Here is a 3,113-nt window from a genome sequence, read left to right as displayed (position 1 = left end):
ATGATTGTATATGTATAGGGTGTATGTATTCTTTGATTTTTTTGCTCTTGAAGAGCATATCCGATAGTGTCTTTTTGGTTTAGGTTCCTCGCTTTTTTTCCTATGGTAAATTTAGGAGTGTGAATTGTGCTGTGTGAATTCTGTATTCTGCAAAGGGGTGTGAATTCATGAATTCACACACCCAAGAATTCACATCCCAAAAAATTCACACCCTGAAAGAATTCACATCCCCAAGAGTTCACACCAAAAATTCATACTCCGAAAGAATTCACACATCAAGAATTCATATCTCCAAGAATTCACACCTCCAAATTCACACCTCCTAAAATTCTATAAAAAGGCAAAATAAAAATTCTTCAAAAGGACAAAATAGTAAAATCATTTTTAAAAAGGGGCAGGATGGAATAGCATGACAAAAAAGGGTTGACACGGAACCCCAACAAAAAAATGGGACCGGCCTGTCATTTCCTTTTCTTTTTTTTTTTGTCTACCTACAAATATTATATATAGGCCGGATTTGCTAAAAACTAAGGGTCTTCATCGGGCCGACCAGCCCAACCCGCAAGCTACTACCCAAGCCTGCCACTAGTTGGGCCAAGTGGGCTTTTATTTTTGATGGGTTAGGCTATGTCTCAAAGCTTAAAGCTGATGCCTAGTACATGGGCTACCCCAATCGGCAAGTTGGGGGGCCAAAGGTCAGGCGAGCTATATATATACACACACACACACACACACACACACACACACACTAGCGAATGCCATGGTGCAACACATTTTGAAGACAACTAAAGCTACTGGTCGAAAAAAGAGCAAAAAGAGGACATGTTGAAAAAAATGGTTAGGAACAAACTAAACTTCGGTATATGTGCAGGACAAATCGAGGTGCAAATAATATTCAAGTTTTACACAAATTTCCAAAATCCATAAATCACCCAACACACGTAATTAAAATTAACTACTGTCAAACCAAATATATTTTTGTAAAACTTAACCTAACAAATAAAATGTCATTATGAAATTTCCAATGTCTTAACAAAGCTCTTATCACGATGACCTCATTGTCTCTTTGCCAGTCCTCTCCTTTCCTGCATAAATAAGATTAAGAATTATTAAATTCATCTGTAAATAAATATGAACTGGCAATGATTTTAATCATTTATTTACCTTTGAAAATGTGCCAACACTCTTCTGACTAATCAACTTTTAATACAGAAGTCACCACAGGGGCACAATGGTCAAGGCATCCAAATTTTGGAGTAGGAATAATAAACACATATGGGCATTCATAAGATTGAGAAATATAGTCTTTGAGCATTTGCACCCCATTATCCTGACAGAACATCACAAATAAAGAGGTATTACTATATTATTTTAATTTTATACAGTGTGATTTATATACAGCTTTTTAGTATTTACCTTTAATATTAATTTCTTTAGATATGAGGGGACACATTGTAAGATGAATTCTGCCTTCGTATCCTTTACCAAGAGTTCCACAGAGCCAGTGGAGTCTTTCATGACCATCTTTACATTATACCAACAATAAATGCGAATTTCAACTGTTTTAGATGTGTTACATATAAGTTGTAGTACTCATTATAAAAATGATTACCTGGTTACAGTCTGCACATCTTCGCGTCTGCAATGATTACACATAAAACTACTGCACTGATCTTCAACTTGGTTATAGCTTGTATTGCATAAATCAATCCATAGGTGTTCAATATTTATTTTTTCAATGCAATCAATAATGCAATAATAATTTACCTATGATAAAATTCCAAGTGTAGGTATATAATGATGCCAAAATACTAACCATGAAATCATGTAGGGAAAAATCTTACATTAGCCCGACACACAAATTGGTTTATTCGAATTCTCCTGGCATTTGAAATTTTTAATGCCTATGGGAGTGAAAATCCATGTGTGCGGTTCCATGCTACTGACTTTTGTGCATTTTCGTCTTCTGCAAATCTAGATAAGCATGATTTTTTTAAACAATTAATCGAACAAAAAATACTAATCTCCATATAGTGAAAGACTAAAAAACATACAAATTGATTCGCTTAATATCCAACTTACCATTCAAGAATCCAGTCTGTACAAATTGAGTAGTTAACGTATAGTTTGCTCTTCTTGCAAGTGCTAAGGTATGGACCTAGAAGTTAAAGTTTCAAAATTATTAATCAAGTTTTTATATTATTATTAAAAAAAATCACACGGGTTCAGAGAAGTATTACCATGAAAATCATCGACCTTCAACCCCATAGCAAACAAAACAATATTTTGGTGCAGAGTTTCAAGCAGACGCATCCATCTCTCATTGCAAATTCATTCCACAAATTAAGTCGAACAAACGTCATACTGTTATCAATTTGTCAATAGAGAATAGAGATTAAATTCAAATTGTTGTTATAGATTTTACACGCACAAATGCTTTATAGTACCTTTTATCAAGCAACACCACATTTCTCACCATAGATTCCTCATTTCTAGTTCTTTGATGTTCAGTGACAGTGACAACCAACCCAACCACATTTGAAGAATAACACATATAGCCAAGAAAAAAAAATTAACTTATTGGAATTAAAAATTGTTTGACTTTTATTTGCTCAGAATTCTAGGTGTACTATGTAAGTAATATAGCCATGGAACAACGTACCTATCAATTGCACATAATTGTTGGCAAAATGATGGATATCTTGTAATCTTATATTGTAAGCCTAATGAAGGGGTGTTCTATCACATGTGATATATACATGTTCTACTCTTGTATCATCAGTAAAACACATTTTGCAGTGGTACGGTACCAGATTGAACTTCTCATTAGCTGGTACAATACTGAGTCCTTTAAAAAGGTAGACCCTACCCTCGTAAAGATGCTCCCTAAAATAGTATACTTCTTCGGGCCCTAGACTTGCCTCCATAGCATCACCGTATAGCAGTCCATTTTTTTTTAAATTACACACATTATAATAAAAATTTAAACACATTAAGATATCACTTATCATTACTCGCCTTTAAAAGGATGTTATATTACTTGGTCATCAAGTAAAACCAATATCAGTGTTGCATGGGGTAAAAGCTAATTAAACACTTCTACCATTCTTATC

At 34.1% G+C, this 3,113-nt stretch overlaps 1 long non-coding RNA gene across 1 annotated transcript; it reads right to left on the bottom strand.

Moving 5' to 3' along the window:
* Positions 1-842: 842 nt before the first annotated feature.
* On the bottom strand, positions 843-1,569 carry LOC131307109 (uncharacterized). Its single transcript, XR_009194008.1, has 3 exons — positions 1,417-1,569; positions 1,165-1,330; positions 843-1,085 (listed from the first exon to the last, which is right to left on the bottom strand). It is a non-coding gene; the product is annotated as an uncharacterized LOC131307109 (long non-coding RNA).
* Positions 1,570-3,113: the final 1,544 nt, after the last annotated feature.

Source organism: Rhododendron vialii, chromosome 1a (genome assembly GCF_030253575.1).
Source record: "Rhododendron vialii isolate Sample 1 chromosome 1a, ASM3025357v1".
Lineage (NCBI taxonomy): Eukaryota > Viridiplantae > Streptophyta > Magnoliopsida > Ericales > Ericaceae > Rhododendron > Rhododendron vialii.
The sequence above is the reverse complement of the archived record's forward strand: the minus strand, read 5'-3'. Positions and strand labels throughout refer to the sequence as shown.